The sequence below is a fragment of the Mus musculus genome, chromosome 18 (genome assembly GCF_000001635.26).
Source record: "Mus musculus strain C57BL/6J chromosome 18, GRCm38.p6 C57BL/6J".
NCBI lineage: Eukaryota > Metazoa > Chordata > Mammalia > Rodentia > Muridae > Mus > Mus musculus.
In genome coordinates, this window is record NC_000084.6 from 88583119 (window position 1) to 88604497 (window position 21379).

At 37.9% G+C, this 21379-nt stretch overlaps 1 long non-coding RNA gene across 1 annotated transcript; it reads right to left on the reverse strand.

Annotated features, from left to right (window-relative positions):
- Positions 1–1384: 1384 nt before the first annotated feature.
- Positions 1385–16928, reverse strand: Gm32489. The gene is made up of 3 exons (XR_386431.3): positions 16799–16928; positions 11095–11225; positions 1385–1639 (listed from the first exon to the last, which is right to left on the reverse strand). It is a non-coding gene; the product is annotated as a predicted gene, 32489 (long non-coding RNA).
- Between the last annotated feature and the right edge of the window lie 4451 nt (positions 16929–21379).

Consider the following 21379-nt stretch of genomic DNA (forward strand, 5'->3'; position numbering starts at 1 on the left):
GTCACCTTCACACACAAACTAAAGTTATCTGGATGGATGGAACCTTAATAGAAAAAATGGTTTCATAAGATCCAGATGTAAGGCATTTTCTATTATTTATTGATGGGGGACAGAGGCTGCCCACTGTGGGTGGTGCCATGCCTAGTCTGGTGGTCCTGGGTTCTATAAGAAAACAGGCTGAGTGAGCAATGGGAAGCAAGCCAACAAGTAGTACTCCTCCATAGCCTCTTCATCAGCTTCTAACTCCAGGTTTCTTCCCTGTTTGAGTTCCTATCAATTTGATGATTAACAGTAATATGGAAGTTGTATTAGTCAGGGTTCTCTTGAGTCACAGAACTTACAGAATGTCTCTCTATATTGAAGGTATTTATTGTGATAACTTAGTCTGTAGTCCAACTATCCCAACAATGGTCAGCTATGAATGGGAAGTCCATGAATCTAGTAGTTGCTCAGTTCCATGAGTCTAGTTATTTCAGCTGGTCTTCTGTAGGAGTAGGTTCCAATAGATCTGCTGGAAAGTAAGTGCAAACAGGTGAAGAAGAGGGAATCTTCCTTTTTCCAATGTCCTTATGTAGATCTCCAGAAGAGGGTGTAGCTCAGAATAAAGGTGTCTACCAGCACACCTGGCTCTGGAACTTGCATTGTTCCAGGCTGACCTGGAACTCAGAGATCCCCTTGACTCAGTCTCCTCAGATTAAAGATGTATACTACCTTGCTTGGGCTTAAGCTCTTCATAGCCACTATGCCTCAAGATCACCATGCCATGATCGAGGTTAGAAACTTGTATCTTCCAGCCTCAAGGTCTGGATCATAGGTGAGCCCTCCAATTCTGGATTGTAGCTCATTTCAGGTACAGACAAGTTGACAACCAGGAATAGCCAGTACAGAATTACAAACCAAATAAACCCTTTCCTCCCCAACTTGTTTTTTGGTCATGGTGTTTCATTGCAGCAATAGAAACCCTAACTTAGACTCCAAGTACCCTTTTATTTCTCTTTTATTTAATACTTTATTTTTATTATGTCTATGTGTGCATATGTCACATGTGTTCATGAAATAAAATTCTTTACCATGCTGTCAGCTCACATTTAGTTCTTCATTCAAAATAACTCAGACCGTATCGCAAATCATGCACAAGAAAGCAAGGTATTGATAACCACAATGAGATTTTGAAGAAAAGAAAAATTAGAAGAAGGAAAATAAAATTAGAAGAAGGAATAGAGGTGATAGGAAAACACATGGAGATGGCAGAGTCTTGTGGAGAGCCGTGCCGCGAACAGTCGCCATTATAAGATGGTGCTGGCCTCCGCTGTGCCTAACTAGTAAACAAGCCTTGTATGCAGGTGCGAGAGTGAACTCACTCCTAGTCACTCCCATTCTCGGGGTGTAATAATGGGGTGATGTGCGAGCAACGAATCAGGAGCTGTCACGCCATATCAGGTGCTAAAACGTCACACTGTGGGTTATAAAAGCGGCGCCATTTTCCGGTTCGGGGTCTTCCTGAAGAAGTAAGCAATAAAGCTTTTGCCGCGGAAGATTCCGGTTTGTTGCGTCTTTCTTGCCAGTCAGGTGGGACACAATAGAGTCTGCCTTGGAGATAAAGTTTGCAAAGCTCAAGAGAAAATGTTGGATAGTAAAGCTGTAGAAATAGAAGAAAACATAAGATGAGTTGATAAATCTACAGACTTATCTTCACCATTAGTCTTTGAAAGAACCATGTAAAACATAAATTAGCAAGATGCCTAATGGAGAAAAGTGAGTAATTAAGTATAAAATTAGGTCAGAATCTACAGGAATAATAGTTGAAAAGAAGAACAAAATGTTCTACACACAGAGAGTATCAGAGATCCTACCAGTAATGATGGCTTTGCTGCTGTTCCCAGTCAAATGAGATAGAGTGGAAAATGAACTTCCACCAACATTTTTATGGACACCCAGTGCAGGCCACATGAGTTCTTAAATTTTGTTGTTGCTTGTAATAACAACAACTAAAATGAGGCAGGCAGAGGGTAAATTGTGCAATTTCACCCATCTCTTCTCTTAAATCTGTCTGTTAACTCTTAATTGAACTGTCAAACACAGTCATATACATAGTGGCAAAAAAATACCAGCAAATAGAGGAGGAAAACAAAGCTAATGTGTGTTTCCTCTTCACTGTTGTTTGTATATACAGAAGAGTTTGTATAATGTAAGCCACAGATGTATCAGTGACTAATTATCCTTGTTTTGAAAACGTTCCTGCATATACAGCTTGAGAGAAAAAAGACTCATAAGACTCAACAGTGGTTACAACATGTTTAGGAAATTCCATCTTGATCAAGTATGTGATATCCATGAAAAAAAAAAGGCTGTGTCTGTAGCATAACACCTGTGACATCAGCTGCAGCTCTTCTAATAGCCTTGCTCTCACAGAATCTGTGGCATGATGGTGTACATACAACTGCAGAAAAACTGTAAGTTAGACACAAAAGGTCAAAAGTCCTGTCTGGTTATCTATATGTGTGGCTTTCTAGAAATATGGTTTTACCCAAGAATAGAATTTATAACAGTAAAGATAAATTATTGTATGTACTTGTTAATATTCTAGGGCTGATGAACACAGAGTAGGCTCCAGTAGAATAAGTGTGAATGTTACTTGGAAATAATTTATTAAGCACTAATTCATTTGTTTTTGTGCCTGAACAACAACAACAACAAAGCACAATCTTGATCTTTTAATAAAAGTGAAGAACTTACACTTGAGTAAAAAGCTCTTCAAGGTATATATGCAGTTTGGTAAAAGGAAGATTTTAGAATCATGTTTTCTAAGAAAACAGTCCTGGATGCACTCAAACAAAAGTAGTTTCAGTATACTTTGGTACAGCACATACATAACCATTTTTACTGGAGAACTTTTAGATCCGGTCTTTGAAATTATCTATTTGCACCTTTACAATACTGTACTCAAAGAACACCTCATTTTAATGAAGGTAAGTTCTTTGTGCAATTCTAAGATAAACTTGATTTTAAAAATATACTCCAAGAAAACTAAATTGATTGACCTACAGTATACAAGTTTTAGTTGTTGCCAATTATATATTAAAGAATGCCTTTCAAAACATAAAGACTAGGTTTTCAGAGGAATTGATCTTAAGCCATTCTTCTTTTAAATTATTATTATTATATATTTTATCATATTTTTCCTTCCTCTAACTTCTTCAAAATTTTGCTCACATCCCTGTTCACCCAGTTCATTCTCTACTCCCATCTCAAAATAAGAAAAATGAAAATCAAAAGTTATCACTGGCACAGCGTTAAGACTACTCATCTGAAGCATGCCAGTCTTGACAGGAAAGTCTTGTCCTTGGCATTGGGGAACATTCTGCTTGATTCAAATATCAGCAGAATGTCCAGCCTCAAGAGATGCACTGTGCTATTGGAAAATAAGTTTAAAAGGCAAAGAGACAATGTTAGTCCTGTTTGTACTGACCATGGTAAGTTTTATCATTCCTACTTAAGAGGGAACTCAAAGTCAAGTGGATTCAGTAAGCAGAATCATAACTCATAGGAATTTCTTGCCTACATTTTTGCCAAATAACATCACATGAAGTTGAAATCTCACTTACTTTTTCTGAGTAGATAGAACTTTTGTTCTCCTACAGCTATTTCTTACTCAAGATATCTGCATTATTATATTGAGAATCAAAAATGACAATAGACTTAAGCCAACATGAATTAAGATAAATTTCTGTACCCAAAGACTTTGATTGGTTGTCAAAAATATTGGAATAATGAGACTAGTTATTTGTGTTGCCAGATGATCTACTGAAATAAGCCCAGAAGCTTTTCTTGGATAAGGTCCACACACTGGTCTGGCCAGTGTACTGTAAACCATTGTAAAGGATGGAGGGGTTTATATTTCAATTTTCTAACACCTCTCTACAAAAATAAAAATCTATACATAGTAATTTGCATTACTCTGGCCTTCTTAAAACACTATTGTACTGAGACTCTCTAGAAGGTGAATTTGTCATCTCTTATGTGAGATGGTCATTATTACTTACCAGTGAATTCTATAAAGAACAAGCCAACCAAATAATGACTTCTAGTTACATCAAAGATACTCTGCTAAAGAAGAATACAATTGTCCTACCCTCAAGCAGTACAGTGTAGGCGGAGGAAGACAGCCAAAGAGCTGCCTACAGCTATGCACACAATGCTGAATGGGGAAAGAATCCCACAGAACTGCCCAGTCTGGAGCCTGGCCTACCAACATGCAACTCAGTGCTGGTGGAGGAAGACATCTATATGCCCTGCCCACCACTATGACACACGGGCAAGCTGTAGACATCTAGAGGCCCCCTTACTGCCTTGCCACACAGCATGGACAGAGGTGGTCATCCAGATGCTCTTCAGCTCTGTGGCTTACCTGGAGCGGAGCTATTATAATGTGTAAGTATGTGTGGACAGATGGGAAAGAGAAGTAAAACATTTTGAGTTTGAGCATTATGAAGAGAGATGGAACTAGAGATGTGAGGGGAAAGACAAATCACCTGTTGCGAGTAACCATCCCCTCCACCTGAGACCATGGTGAAGTTGATGCTGAAGGTCATGTCTGGGTCCATTACTATGCAGTAGTAGAGGTCTCTGTCAACATCCATGGCTCATATTACTACTAGAGAACCCAAGTACATACCTGGTCTAGGCAACCACCTGAGACCACATAGTCTCCAATGATTGTAAAGACTCTTCCTGCCCCTCACTGGTTCCAACACTCTAGAGAGATGCCTTATCTCTCACCAGCTAAAGCACCTTGCCAAGGTAGCACAATGGAGCCAGCCCTGGTTATGTGTGTGTCTGTGTGTGTGTGTGTGTGTGTGTGTGTGTGTGCGTGTGTCTGTGTGTGTGTCTGTGTGTGTGTGTGTCTGTGTGTGTATGTTTGTGTCTGTGTGTGTGTCTATGTGTGTCTGTGTGTCTATGTGTGTGTGTGTCTGTGTGTGTGTCTATGTTCTCTGTGTGTGTCTACACAGGAAAGCTGGTCCCTGAGGGCATGAGAGTGAGATTGTTGAGCTCACCATTTATCTGCTGTGAGGTGGAATAGGGCATTGGGTGATTCTCTCCCTTCACCTCATCACTGCCTCTTGCCACATGTGGTAGTTAGGACAGCTGTCCCCATGGTCATGAGAATGGGAGAGCTATCCCTGCCCTTCACTAGCTGCAGCACTCAGGAGAGTAAGCCCTATACCTTGCCTGGGCAACACAGTGGAGCTAGCTTTGATGGCAAAGGTGAGGGTGAGCCAACCCTAAGGGTATGAGATCAGGAGAGATGGCCCGGCTTGGCCCTGACTTGCTGCAGGACTTGAGAGAATGGTCCCCATGGCTCCACTGAGCAGCACAGTAGTGCTAGCTCTGGAGGCATGGGTGCAGGTGAGCTAGTGCTGAGGGCATAAGCACAGGAAAACTGACACTGTCTCCTCTAGATGGCAGCATTGGGTGGCATAGAGAAAAGTAGTGCTGGAGAGCTTGCCTCGGTATGGATAAGGGAGAACCTGAAGGCTGACCAGCTCTCTACTACCCAGGCCCAGATCTAGGCCTTTGTGTTGGCACACCCAAAATCTACATCATCTGTGAAAGGGTCTGCCCTGCTGATCAAAGCTGCAAGATCTCTATGACATGAGGCAACAACAGGATAACCAGGAGGATTACCTATAAGGATCCAGTATTGATGGTACCACAGAAAACAGAAAGCTCAATCCAGATCAAAGACTCACTTCAATGAACGTTTGCAAGTGAAGATATATGGACAGGGTAATATACTGTGGGTCACACTATGACACACTGCAGCTTCCATGATGAGATACTTTCTACGCTTTGTTTTATTTTTGTTTGTGTTTGTGTATGTTTGTTGTTGTTTGCTTTTGTTTTTGCAGGGAAGGTTGCAAGGGTGGAGGATGGATGTGTGGGTCTGAGGTGCATGATGTGAGATGCACTAAAAATCAATAAAAACTTGGGGGAAAAAAGAAGAGTGTGATCATGCGAAATTCATCTCAGACTCAAGGAGTTAAAGACTATATTGTTTGGGACTTATTTTTCTGTGCTGTTAGAATCTGACTTTACATTCTTACCACTTGGAGTAGTGGCCAAAGTTTGGAGCTACACAGTTTCACATGGGAGCCATTAATAAGGTTGATGTTTCAATTTAAATTCTACTGAAATGAAAAAAAGACTAATTCTAGCTATATTACCTATATTTCAGTGATTCAAAAAGCCACAAGGGGTTGTAGCCATTCTATTGGACATTTAGCATATAGAAAGAACATCTCTATCATAAGAATGTTCTACTCACAGAGCCAGAATAAGAAGTTTTGCACTACAGGCAAAAGAACAATAACAGAAAATAAGTCAAAGTCATCAGGAATTAAGGATAGCTATGATTTTTTTAAATCATGGCTGCTATCTTCAATGTAAGTGAGAGAGCAGAGCATGCAAAAGTTCTACCTTAGGTATAGATCTTAGCAGAAGCAGCTAGGTTTCTAGAAGCTATGGTTATCTAATTAACATAACTCTCTGACTAGGATTTTATTTTAATTGTAAATCTTCACCATTGCTTCAGTAAAACTTCTCCAACTAAAGCAATATGTATGACCTAGGATGCCAAGGATCCCACTGTAGATGCATGAGTATCAACTCCTTTGAAAGTCATTCAGCTCTAAGCCTTCTTTTCCTTTGAGTTCACCATGATGTCTGCTTCTGCTTTGTTGTGGCTGTCTTGTTTGGTTTAGGTTTGTTTGTTTTTTTTCTGAAAATGATAATATAAATGCCCAAGCATATTAACTGATTTACTAAAAACGCAGCTCATTCAACCTTGTTTTCTGAATTACTCAAAGAATAACATGTTCCTTATATCTAACTCATTCATTTATCAAGAAATATTTTTGTAGCTGAAATCATGACATTTTTCAAAAAACCAAAATGAGTGGAAGTATGTACTGGCTGGTTTTGTGTGTCAACTTGACACAGGCTGGGGTTATCACAGAGAAAGGAAATGCCTCCATGAGATCCAGCTGTAAGGCATTTTTCAATTAGTGATCAAGGGGAAAGGCCCCTTGTGGGTGGGACCATCTCTGGGCTGTAGTCTTGGTTCTATAAGAGAGCAAGCTGAGCAAGCCAGGGGAAGCAAGCCAGTAGGAAACATCCCTCCATGGCTTCTGCAGCAGCTCCTGCTTCCTGACCTGCTTGAGTTCCAGTCCTGACTTCCTTTGTTGCTGAACAGCAGTGTAGAAGTGTAAGCTGAATAAACCCTTTCCTCCCCAACTTGCTTCTTGATCCAATGTTTTGTGCAGGAATAGAAACCCTGACTAAGGCAAAGTGGAGCTTATAGAAGCAAGCATGACTCAAGACAAACACCTTCTGTGTTCTCTCCTATGCATTATTTGTGCATTGAAGTTATGAAGGGGATCACAAAAGGGCAGGGAATAGATTTGAAGTAAGAGGCAAAAAGAGAGGGTAATGGAATTTATGATATGAAACCCAAAGAGGGGACAATATGGAGAGAGAAAGGAGACCAGGAAGAGGAGGGTAGAGGGTTCTGGAGAGAAGTACAGATTAGAACTACACATAATGACGTAAGTATGGATATGCCATAATGAAGCCCATTCAGACTTTGCAGACTTAAAAATGAAAAACTTATTACTGACATTTTGTCTATTGGTGGAATGCAGAGGAAACAAGTGACAATCAAATGTAACTTCACCTTTATGTTCCTACTCCTCTGTTTTTGTGAATTATTTAGATTTTAGTCTAAAATTAAATTAATATGAGAGGAATATTTTGACTTTAATAACCTATCCCAGATACAACAAAATAATAATGACTAAGATGACATTTCTCATTTCTTATTTCTTATTTCCTCTATCTTATTACTGCTTGGCCCCAAACTAAAAGCCCTATAAATACTACATTAATTCTCACAGAAACTTTTATATTTTTTAATATTTTTCCAGAAATATGGAGAGAGAAAAAAATCACAAAACAGTCTACTGTCTGCCCAAGCTTCCATACTAAGTGAGGACCCTAGAGATACAAGCAGCACCTATGGAAGGAAACCAGAGCTGTGTAGTTAAAGCAGAGAGACCAAGCTTTAATTCTTAATTAATGCAGCAGAAAAAGAGGCTTCAGTGCAACGTAGCTCGTTCTCAATACATACAGATAAGTGGAGATCCACCAAGAAGCAAGGTGGATCACTGAGTGGAAAAATAACTGAAAGGAAACAAAAAGAGGTTTTGTCCTTCTGTCCAAGCAGCTTGACAGAATTCTAACTGAAAATCTGCCAAGATAATCAGATCACAAAGTAAAGAAATAAAAAAGTTTGGTCTAAAATCCTGCCTAGATCTTTGAAAGTATGATTTCTAGTCACTGCATCCAGATTTTGAAGGTAATGAAATATTGGAAGGCAGCTGGAGGAAACTGAGTATAAAGGCTGGGAAGACTAAGAAGAGGAAAATCCCTCCCTTTGATTCAAATTGTTGGTAATTCTTCAAAAATCTGATCCCCAGAGGCCAATTGAACAAACACTATTTCCTGTTTTGTAAAGGATATATGCATACTGACTACAGTTTATCCAGTGACCTGAAAATTAGAGCATATAAGCTGTGGTCACTCTTGACTAGACTCTAACAAAACATTGTTTCTAGGTGTTCAATAAAGGAGAAGACACTAGGAAAAGGCACAGGTCAACCTAATATGGTAAGGTGACATTAAAGCATTGAATAATGTCAGTCCTCTCATTTTAGATAATGTGTCTCTATAGAACGAAGAGGCAAATTGTCTTATTATTGTGTGAAAAACTTGGGAGAACTAGCTAAAGAAAAAAAAAAAAAAAAAAAAAAACAATGTACTAAGCAGCAGTGAGCGCCATTAGTGACATTCAGGAAGGAGATGCTGATCCTAATGGCCTCTGTTCAGCATTTTGACTTTGCTTTAAAGGGATTAAGAAAATAAGAAGGATATTACCACTTTAAATATAAAATAAAATGATGCATCAATCATGTGTTTCTTTCCCTCTTGGAACCTCACAAAATTACATAAAATGCAGCTTTCAACAGAATATCTTAATGTAGAGAGATGATTCCTCTATAGAGAAAGGTCAGCATGTAGTTTTGTGGGGTAGGCTGTACATTAGCTTTTCTGTCTGAAAAATAACAAAAGTTACATTCATTAAAGTAAATGGGAGATAAGTAAGAGAGGTTTGCCAGCTGTCCCTTAACTTGTCTAATTTTTCTCTCATTTTTTCTTTTTAAAAACACTTAATTTTTTATTATTTCTCTAATAATTCTTGTTCATATAGCAATATTAATAGTCAGTACTTTGCCTGATTAATCTCAAATTCACCAAACTTCTGATTTTCAAAGCTTTTTCCATCAAATATATAAGGTTTCTTTTCTGTTTTCTTCTGGCAAATTAACCACTTTGTTCCTAAATAATTTCTAGCATAATCAATGATCTTATTTATTCAACCCTCCTGTCATATGTTATCAATGTTTTATTAGAATGAGTGTAAAATGTGGCTTGGTTCCCCCAAAATAACTTGGAATTATTTTTAAAAATAAGTTATATGCTCGTGTGTGTGTGTGTGTGTGTGTGTGTGTGTGTGTGTGTGTACATATACAGGCACATTTGTATTCATGTGATCCTAGAGATGGAACCTATGGCCTTGCACATGCTGAATGAGCCCTCTACTACTAACCTGTACATTTTTATCTTGGACAGAATGGTCTGGAAACCTGGTTGTATCCCAGGTAGACCTTTGATATATGATCCTCCTGACTAGGCTATGGCTAACTGAAATTTCAGTTCTATGCCACCATGATTATACAAGGTCAAGTTTTAAACCTTGCCTTGGCATATTCTATGCTCTCAGCCACCAACCCCACCATCACTGTTAGAATTTTGGGTGAGTATGGCCCTGCAGATGAAGTCAATATTGTTATTTTCTGTAGGTTATTCCAAAACCTGTGTCACTCTCATGTGAGGCTGGCTGAATCATCCCAATGGTCTGTACAATGAACAGGTAAAAATATTAGATACCTATGTTTTACTGTCAGGCTCTCCATACTATTACTATGCCCTTCTCCCTGGGCAATTTCACCACACATTTGTGACATTTTAAACAAGAATTTGAAGAGCCATCATTTCTAGCAATGCAAGGAAATACAAGTTTCATTGGCTTTTACTCACTAGATTTTAAAATAAATACTTGAAGATGTAGCTCTAAGTACATTTCTGTCTGCTCGGTGATGATCTAACACACATATAATAGACTTCATTTTGTTCTGTGTTTCTTTCACTAGCTGGCCAATGTACTGTAGTTCCCAGATGTTTTGATTGAGAGGCACTCAAATCCCTACTACTTTCCAAACAATAAGACAGCCTCTAGTTTTGAAAGACTCATCCTGCACATGTTAGATTTCCTTCTCTGTGATCTGTTAGCAACATGAGCATGCTATATAAAATTAGACTAATCATGCCTCAATCACCTCAATAGCAACCAGTGAGGTGTATGTATTAAATACTATTAGAACTCAATAACCAAGGTAAACTGATATGCCTCTTCCCTTTTAAAAAAATCTAAAAATTAATCACTTAAGAGTGAGAAAGAAACAGAAGTGTGGAGTTCTAATTAAAGTTTGAAGAGATTCTTAACTTTCTTAAAGATTAATAGCATGGCAGAACCTGCTTTTCAAAGGGGATCATTAATTTTCCTTAATTTACAGCCAAATCTCAAAGTATATTTTATTCATATTCAGAAAAGGATAAATGGAAGATCAAAAAGCAATAATGCAGACCTCACCAGTGCCCAGCCCCTGAGGGAACCATTGTACTGCATTTTTTATGCGAGCGACCTTTTCCTTTTAGTATTCATGAAAACTTAGCAAATAATCACATTGAATCGATTTCAGGGACATATATCCTTTGCTCTCTGCCTAAACTGTGAATGAAGCTCAAGTGTGGTTATCTGACACTGGGATGCCCTTCCATTCCATCTTTTGTAAAAGCATCTGGACTGAACAAGTAAATGAGCAGCTGCTAGAATCCCCATCCCAGAGCTCCACACACCTTGCTATTCATCTTCCCTCATTCGCACAGCACATGCCCTGTTTCAAAGTGCGCTCTGGGGCTATGGAGGAAACTTCAAGTGCAATGAGCAGAAACCACTTCACTTGTTAGACAAGCGGATATTTAAGGTGCTGAAAAACAGAAAGTTAATAGAAGGTATCATTCGTTCTCAGTAAATCACCTTTAAGTTTAACATCTTAAAAGGGCCTATCAGGCATCTTGCCCTGTGTATCCTTATATCATTCATGAGTTTCATCGTGACTCACTGACTGAGAAAGGCAATGCATTACAATGCAAGATGGAGTAGTAGCTATTTATTTTCACTTTATAAGACAGACAGTTAAAAGATAACTTGTTCAAAGGGAAGCAAAAGGCACTCAAATGTCATAGGCTCAAGATAAGCCAGCTGGCACTATCAAGCACACCAGGCAGCCTACAATTTATAATTCAAATGTTGGAATGTTTATCGTCAGAATGTCCAACTTCCTGGAGCAGACATTTATTGTTTGCCAGTGAGAGAAGCCAAAATGCTATTACGTTCCACAAAGGGGGTTGCAAAAGGATAAAGGCTAAACAACCTGTCTTCCCCAAATTCATTTATCAGCAGTGGCTGCAGGGAGAAGCCACTTGCCAGTTCGTGTGTTATGTTGTCATTTGTAGTATTTCCTTCATCACCAGTAGGCCTGGGCATCCTGACATGGCATCCTTTTACTCTTAATTTTATTTCCTTTTTAAATGTATTGATATTTTGCCATTTCATACATGTGTAATATGCATGATCATCATGTTACCCCTATTACTTCTCACCTTCTTACTTCTCCCAATGACTCCCTTCTCTTTTTCTAACTATGCCTCCCCGTACTTTGATATCACCTGTGTTCAGGTAGTCACAGCTGCTGGGTGTACATACAGTGGCTATGCCATATCCATATCCATAATATTCTCAGCACTCTAGTTCTTACAGTTTTCCCTCTCATCTTCAGAGATGTACCATGGACCTGGGAGGGGTACTATAGATACTCTGTTTAGGGGTTACCACTCAACAGTCACTTGTTCTCAGCAAACAAGTCATCATTTGAACATAAAGTATTAGTCTCTAATACTAATTTCTTCTCTAAAATAGATTCATATGTATGTGCAATTTTCTGTGATTTATGCTAGCTAGCCCAGGTCAACAGGGTCTAGCTTGCCACCACTCAGCAAAGCAGTAACTAGATAGGCTCCCCCTCTCAGAAGATAGCATATTTACAGATGTTTATAGCTCAGAATGCTGAAATACAGAACAGGGTAAACTTGAACAGTCAGTAAGGATTCAGACTGTCTGGTTGGAGCAAGGACCCTATGAGTAGATGAAAGAGAAAGTTTAACACTCCTGTTCTACTGTTGAATTTTTGTTCTACTCTCTAACAATCCTAAAATTCAAATTTCTACTGAACTGATTAACTACAAGATTAGTAGCAAAGCTCCCTACCATTCACAGTGACTAACCACAGGTAGAAAATAAGACCAAAAGAAACCAGCATGCCACCCAGTTTGGAAGCAAAGTTCAGGAGACTCACTGTTAATTTTCCTCATGATTTTCTTACATTGTTTTCTTTACTCTCTCTAGCCAGCTGTGCTTTTTAATGGAACAATTATCTGCTATTCTCATTTATTCCAATTATTTCTTTAAAAATGAAAACCTTCTATACAATTGTCAAGTTTGTCTATTTGAGAAAATGTACCTACAATCTCTATTTTCCCATGTGGCACTCACAATATGGTTTAAATTGTGTGGAATGACATTACTTATGTTATTAATAGCAGTCACCTTAACAAACAAAGATATAGAATCTTCATAGCTTTGTTTTTAGTAGAAACAACAGGAGTAAAGCACACGATGTGAGAGGGAAATTTGATATATGGATTAGTCCACAGCAGACACAGTTTCCAGAGGTAGAGACAGGAAAGTCACAAGTGAGAGCTGGGGTCAGTCACAGTGGGGCTCTCAAACACCACCCCCACTGGAAAGCAGATTGTTAGATCTCAGCAAGACCTCCAGCTGCTGACTATGTAAGCACACTGTGCAGAAGAGAAAAAGCAATGAATGCCTGCCTTCATTATGACTTTAAAGGAAGCAGGACTTTCAATGTAACAATCCTGTGGTTGTTAACTTATTCAAGGGAATTTTGTAATGTAAATCACTTACACTATGGGCACAGACATTCTGGTGGCTAGGGGGAGGAGGGATTTAATATGAGCATTTTTTGGTTGATATTTTGTTTGTTTTTAGTGGAGGTGTTCTGTATTAGTTTATTTGGGCAAATACAGTCAATGGGTCAAAATAATCAGTGCCTTTCTCTGACTCCAAATCTTAACACTATTATTTATTTCTCATTAATATTTTACATTATTAGTTTGAGACTTAGTATATGAGATATTAGATTTCCTTATGTTGTTTTGAATATATTTGATTTTCTTCTTTCTCCTTCCCTACACCTCATCCATCTGCACCTCTCTGTGTCCTTCCACTTCTTTCCCTTTTCATGTCATATATGCTTTAATATCCTCCAATCCCTCTTCACATATTAAATATATAACATGTATTTAATATATATTAAAAACTAGGATCCACGATCAGAAAGAATGTGTGGTATTTGTCTGTCTGAGTCTGGGTCACTTTAACAATATAGTAATTTCTAGTTCCATCCATATTGCCCTGAAATTTTGCAAATGTATTGTTCTTTAGCTGAGTAAAATTCCACTGTGTGCATGTACCCAATTTTTGCATCCCTTTTTCTGTTGATGGACAGCTATTTGACATTTTCTTTTAATGGATTATTCACACCTGTATAAAAGTGACTGTCCTGGTTTGTCTCATTATCCCTTCATCTTTAAATAAAAAAGAAATGACAAAACAAAAAAATAAATAAATAAAACACCAAGTTCCTGTTGTTAATAGCACCATGACACCACTCTGGTGAGAGAATGCTTATTTATTTCATTATTCATCACATTCTCTAGTTGAACCTACATTTTCTATTTTTAAAAGTGTCCTGGAAAAGTCAGCTTAAATCATAACTGGCCCTCAGTGCTCACCTGGAGAGAATCAGAAAGCAGGTTCACCCCCAAAATGCCCTGGGAAATAAAGGAGTGACCTACTTCTCACCAAATCTAATGGTGGGCTTTTCAATCCTCATTCTCCTTGATTTTTTTTTTCATTTCAGACTGTTTAAGACCCACTCTCTTCTGAAGTGCCTCCTTGGCCTCCTCACAATCCCCAAACTTCATCTTCTAACTTCCAAGCACAGCTGCTCATTCACTTGATACTGCACAAGGACCTCATTCCCTTTCCCTGCCTCCACCTGGGTACTTCTCCCAAATCCAATCTTTAGTTTCCCACTCTTCTTATACCTGCAAGAAAGTCCACCCTTGATTTCATCAGTTATCACCTCTGTGTATTTGAAAATCAAATATTTCTTGACAACTCATCCTTCATCTGTTTCCAGGGATGCTTGTTTCTCTTTATATCACATAAATTGCTCCAGAAAAAAAGAATGGTGTTGTCATTTTCACAGGACTATACACCCAAATGATTAGTTCTCCATATTTTTTTATTTTCCCTTTATTCTCCACAATATAGTAATGACTGGAAATGTAGCCAAAAACAGAAGAAAGAAGACTGAGTACACAACTTTCATGACTATGTTTCTGTTTTCAATCATGAAGTCTATTTTTAAATCAAAATATCTAAGGGTTCAGATGATCATAGATATTCTAGTTTCTGAGAATAATTTTCATATGCATCATGTACCTCAATATTCTGTAACTTCTCTTCTTGACCTTAAAGTCCAAAGGTCAGTCTAAATATATATATTTTATCTGGATCAATGAACACAGAGGTTTCCTGTAGGAAACTGTTCTAATTCCATTACAAATTAAAGTTGATGCACGAGAGTACATTATATACTTCTGCTACTCTGTTCTCAAAAAGGATCAAATGGTCCTTTGTAAACAGCCTGCTTTCTTATTACTGGAAAGCAGACACTCAGAAGACAGCCAATGTGTGAAATTCTCATGAGTTGTTTTCCTGAAATCACAAATGCATGGTTGTTCATTAAAGTTTAGCATCACCTATCTTAACCTAAGAGAATGTCCTTGTACACAAAGTATCACCAATGTTCAATTTACATTTTTATTAAATATGAACCAATGAACATTTACTGATCAGGTGCTAGATACTCAAAGATAAATATGGTAGAACACCCATTTATTAATTGTTCTCTTAGTGTCTGTGTTATCAGTGTTCTATTCAGAACACCATCTCTTGTTCCGGTGCATTCAAGGATACTCCCCACTTTCTTTGCTATCAGGTTCAGTATATCTTTTCTGAACAGAAAACTAATAGCATAGGCACTAATATCAACAATTAATAAATGGGACCTCATGAAACTGGAAAGATTCTGTAAGGCAAAGGACATCACCATTTTGACATAACAGCAGCCTGAATGGGAAAGATGTTTAACAACTTCACATCTAATAGAGGATTAATAGTCAAAATATATTAAGAACTCAGGAAATTAGAGATAACAAACCAAATAAGCTAATTTAAAATGGAGTATAGATCTAAATAGAGTAGCAGAAGATCGAAGCAGAGAAGTCTCAGTAAAGGCTGGGAAACACTTAAAGAAATGTTCAGTAAAGTGCAAATCAAAACTGTTTTGAGATTCCACCTTATACTTTTCAGAATAACTAATATCAATAACACAAGTGACAGCTCATACTGGTGAGGATGTGGAGCAAATGAGTTTGCTGCTGGGTGTGAAAATTTGTATAGCCACTATGGAAATCAATATGGTAGTTACTCAGAAAACTGGTAATCAATCTACCATAAGACCTAGCTATACCACTCTTGGTCATACACCTAAAGATGCTCAACTTGACAAACATATTCATAGCAGTTCATTTGTAATATCCAGAAACAGGAAACAATCTAAATGTCCCTCAACAGAAGAATGGATAAAGAAGATGCACTACACTTATACAATATAGTAATACTCATCTGTTTTAAAAAATGGTATCTCGAAAAAAAAAAGAAAAAAGAAAAAAAAGATATCATGGAATGTGCAGGCAAGTAGATAAAACTAGAAAACATCTTCCTGAATCAGGTAACCCAAATTCTGAACAAGAAAGAGGTACAAATTTATTCATAGATATCCACTATTAACATGTTATGCTACATAACATATGTTAATACATGTAAATATAAGTAGCTGTTAAGTAAATAGTAACCAAGCTACAATCCATAGATCCAAAGAGGATAGATAAATAAGAGAGATCTAGAGAAGAGACATGCATCTCTCTAGGACTTAGAATAGATTTTATGGGTGGACTAGGAGTAGGTGGGATGGGGGAGGCGGTTACCAAGCGAAAAGGGGTAGGTTGGGTGGAAGGAGAAAATGTAGGGAGAGACAGCTGTAATTGAGGAGGTTTGGGGGGTGGTCTGGAAACCTATTGTAACTTCCTATAATATATGAAAGTGATTGTAAAAGCATTTTTAAAGTGATAATCTTTTCTCTATCCTGGCTAACTCCCATATAAGTAAGACAGAGACTATAAGAATCATTTGATAAGATTTTTGGCACAATAACTGGTAGTCATTGATCCATTCTAATCCTCTAAGCTAATCTAGCTACCTCCTAGCCAAAATCCCCTAGGTACTTACATTTTACTAATCATCTGGCTCTCTCTGCTCCATGTGTTTTGGCATGATATTTCCTTTCTACTCCTTCCCTGGCTTGTAGAAGTCCAGCCCTCTTCTCTTTTCGGCTGAGGCATTAGCTGATCAGCTTTTATTGGCAAGTCTGAGAATAAATTGGGAGCAAGGTTTACATAAACATGAAAGAATGAGATACTTAGAATTAGCATTACAAAGCCATGTCTGGATTTCAACAAGATATGGGAGCAGAGAAATCAGCATTTGAATAAAATAAGGGTAATCATTACACAGTGCAGAAAAACATGAGGGCTCCAATACGGGGGCTATAGAGTCTCAACTGTCATCTCTTAGAGTTAGGCAAGGTTTCCAATGGTGGGACTGGGTCACATTCAATAAAATGAAGCATAAACCATATCAAAGTGCCTGCTCTAAGGACTCTCCTTGTCCTTTTGAGTTTCCATGTACAACTTTGGTATGATAGTTTTGTCAGGTTTGATGTTGTCTCTTGGAAGCCTGTTCTTTTCTGATGAAAGATCAGAAGGGAGTTGATCTGGAGGGAGGTTGAAGGGGAAAGAAATTAGGAGCAATGAAGCAAGGGGAAACCAACTCTGATCAAGGTATGTTATATGAGAAAGAAATCTGTCTTCAATAATAGAAAAAAATAAAAAATAATGGAGTAGAAACAGTTTAAAGAGATTTATAACTGCTAAGCCAACTATAGAAATACAATCTACAGGAGAGTCCAAAAGAAATATTAAAGAGAAGAAAGACATCTGGGAGATCTGACAGGACAAATATATACTTCCAAAACATACAATCAAAAGAAATCTAAAAAAAAAAATCACAAAATCAACAAAGTGATAAGAATTAATATACATATTTTAATAATAACACAGTATTAATTGAATTGTTGTACTACCTCAACAAAAACACCGACTAGCAGATTTTTTTAAATAGCAAGACCCATGATTTGCTGTTTCCAAGAAACATACATCTCTCACTCAGAAATAGATGCCACTTTAGAGACACAGATTCAAAAAGGTCATTCTGAGCAAATGGAACTAAAAAATATCTGGTGTAATTATTCTTAAGCATCACAAAGTAGACTTCAAACTACAATTAATGACCAGAAATAAAAAGGAATATTTCATACTCATGAAGTGAAAAAAAATCTATCAACAGGGTATTACATTTCTAAATATATATTTACCAAACACAGGCATACCCAATTTCTTAAGAGAGATCCTACTATGTTTAAAAATCAAAGTCCATCTAAAACACAGTGATGTTAGGTGACTTCAAAACACCACTTTCACCAGTAGACAAGGTATCTTGAAAAAAAAAAAAAGTAAAGAAACTCTCAAGTTAAATTATAAGTCGAATAGACCTAACATACATAAAATCACTAAAGGATACATATTGTGTTGGGCTCCATTTTAGCCCTGGTTTGGGCCTTGAGGACAAACCCAAGACAAACCCTGTCTCAGTCACTTCTGTATCAGTCACTCCACACCCTCTGTCACCATTCCCTGCCTCCTATGTCATCTTACTCCACCAGAAATCCCCCTTCCTGTGTTCCAAACTTATATAAGCGAGAGGCTGATGCCGTAGAGTTGAGTTCCTGCTCAGGCAAGACTCCTGGCTTGGTGTGTTTCTTTTGGCAGTCGACACTCACCATCACATCCTGCTCAGTCCCCTATAGACCCAGGCAGGACCCAGACTTTGCTCCTCTTGCCTGGACATGCCTCTAATATTGTTCTCAGAAGCCCATGCAACCTTCTCCAAAATCAACCACATATTACAACACAAAACAATCTCCACAAATACAAATTAAATAACATCATGAATTATGTCTGGTGACAACAGAATTAAACTGAATATCAACAGCAATGGAAACTATAAATAGTACACTAACTCATGGAAACTAAAAAGCATACTACTGAGTAATAATTGGATCAAGGAAGAAATCAAGAACAAAAAAAAAAGTTTTAATTCCTAGACTAGAACTGAATATTTCAGACTCTTTTTCCATTATTTATTTATTTGTTTGTTTGTTTGTTTATTCGCTTTCCAGCCCAATCACAGCCCCTTCCCTCCTCTCCTCACAGCCCACCCTCACACTCCCTCACCACACACTCCTTTTCTAGCATCTTCTTTCTGTGTTGGTGTCTATATGTGGTAGCAGTTTTTTCATATTTTCAAGTTTTAGGTTACCCTGATCTTCCCATTTTCATTCTCTCAGCTCTGCTGATTTTATTTAAAGCTTTTCCTTAGATTAAGTACTGTCAATATGGAATATCTATGTATTTACTTTCTTTAAAGGCCCTGAATTGTACAGCACTTGAGGCCAGCTGTCATTGTTGGAAGTATCCCTCAAAGCTGGCATTTCAGTATTGATCTACTGATCTTTGGGTTGATAAGAGTGTTCTATTTATTAGCAGTAGAAAACAGATATCTAGTAAGCTGGGGCTTTGATTGGCATTACAATAACTTAATTAACTTCTGGTAGCATGTGATAAAAATTCCATTGAGGAATAGGTTTGGGAAAACAAGTAAGTGGATCCCTATTTCATTTGACTATATGTGACTTTGAGTAATAATTATAAAGACTATGGTCAGAAGATTATGTGGAATCCTGGTAGCCAGACAGGTACATTGTTTAGAATTTACATGCTGACCTTGAAACCATCTGTATTCTGTTGTATTAATTTTGAATAGCAACTTAGTTTGACTGAGAATTCCCTGGGTGATAACTAGGGCATACCTCTGGACATGCATGTGTGTGTGAGTGTGTGTGTGTGTGTGTTTGTGTGTGTGTGTATGTGTGTGTGTGTGTGTGTGTGTGTGTGTGTAATTAACAAAGAGGAAATATTACATAATGAATGTGTATGGGAGATGTCATCACAGAAAACGGATGCGTGGAATAAAGGAGAGAAAGGAGAGAGCTTGCTAACACATACATCCTATTCCTCTGATTCCTCTTCCATAATCTGACCTGCTTAGCCATGTTATACTTTCCCTACCTGAAGCATGTGAATGAAACTATGTACTGAAACTGTCCCTTATTCCTTAAATTACTGCTCCTAGGTACTTTGTTACAGCAACCGAAGTCTGATTGATTGACCTCTTATATAAATGGTTCTATTATACTACTGATAAACCTCTAAAAATCTATGTATCCCAGATTTACCCACTTGTTTGCTGTTAATTTTACTATCTATATGACTAATAACGTATAGAATAAAAAGCAACAGGGGCAGTCATAAACCCTGAGTTTCTTCCTATTACCCAAACCCTTCTCTACGTGTGTCTCTGGAGTGGGTCCAAGACAATCTCACGCAGCATGAGTCTAGGCATGAGAACTCATTAGGAACTTAAACAGCTATCAGCATCAGTCATCACTCAACAAAGAGCCCTGACTATGATGCCAGCACCGGCCTGCATGTTACATACTGGCTGCCCAATATGCATTATATGCATTATGACTATGGCAACCCAATTGATGTCCCTTTCAGGGCTAGGAAAATAATTTTCTTCCATTTCCCTGAACTTCTCTTCGATCTTTAGGTCATATAGCACCTGCCCTTTTCTGATTTTTGATACATTCAATACTTTTTTTTTTTACTTCCCTGCTTATGTCTTTTATATTTGTAGTGTTCTTGATACATACCTGTGGGGATATTTTGGAATCTTACAGAAAATGTTCCCATTTTAAACATGTCTCAATGAGGCTTAAACCATGCACACTCATTCCTCATCCATTTCTGAGGACACTTGGCTTTCTATGCTGAGTTGTGTAATGGACCTTACTGCATCTTCCCCTTCCTACTATGTGCACACGCTCCACTTCAACTGGAAGAGAGGGAATTAAAACGACACAAGAGTGTTTAGTCTGCTAAACTCAGAATAAACTATTTTCATGGCACATGACATCATGTACATTCATCAGTTGTCACTACTCACTGCTGTGAGGGTACTCTGCCCAAGACACAAAATTTACTGTTGTATTCATATGAAATTTCTTACCTACTCTATCAAGACTTGGTTAATAGTATTCAGTGGACTAACCAGTACCCTGGAGCTCTTGACTCTAGCTACATATGTATCAAAAGATGGCCGAGTCGGCCATCACTGGAAAGAGAGGCCCATCAGACACACAAACTTTATATGCCCCAGTACAGGGGAACTCCAGGGCCAAAAAATGAGAATGGGTGGGTAGGGAAGGGGTGGGGGAGGGTATGGGGGACTTTTGGGATAACATTGGAAATGTCATTGAGGAAAATAAGTAATAAAAAAAAAAACTGGTCCTGCATTAGAACATGCTATTTGACACAACCTGAAAAAAAAATAGTATTCAGTGGGTGAATGAATAAAATTTGTTTTATGTAAAATCAGTATTATGTGAAAATAAAGGGAGAATTTCTGTTAAACAAGTTCACATTCTTATCTAACATGCTGCCAAAAGAGGCTGTTGTTAAGGATTCTTCATTTAGTCCTCAAAGGAACTCATAGGTCCTCATCAGAACAAAGTTCTTGGAAAGCCAAGGTGAGGGTGCAATAAGACTTAGTACAAGGAATTTCTGCTAT